We start from the raw sequence: 265 nt of genomic DNA, 5'->3' as shown, positions 1-265 counted from the left end.
GCCCCCGCCCCGCCTCCTCCCGCCCCGGCACCGCCCCTCGGCCAATCGAGCCCCCCGCAGCCATCGCGCACCGCTCTCCTCCACCCGCGCCCGCAATAGGAACGCGGAGCGGGGAGAGCGGGCGGGGCCACACGCTCCTCCCCCGACCCGAGGGAGACTGGTAGCCAATGAGAAAGGGCTACAGCTGCCGGGAGGTGCCGCAGCGGCTGCTGGGAGTTGTAGTCCTTCCCGGTCCGCCGCGGGCGGCGCTGCCGGGGCGGGCCGG

This window comes from Haliaeetus leucocephalus, unplaced genomic scaffold (genome assembly GCF_000737465.1).
Source record: "Haliaeetus leucocephalus isolate CR32 unplaced genomic scaffold, Haliaeetus_leucocephalus-4.0 Scaffold262, whole genome shotgun sequence".
Taxonomy (NCBI): Eukaryota; Metazoa; Chordata; class Aves; order Accipitriformes; family Accipitridae; genus Haliaeetus; species Haliaeetus leucocephalus.
This window is presented reverse-complemented; position numbering follows the sequence as displayed.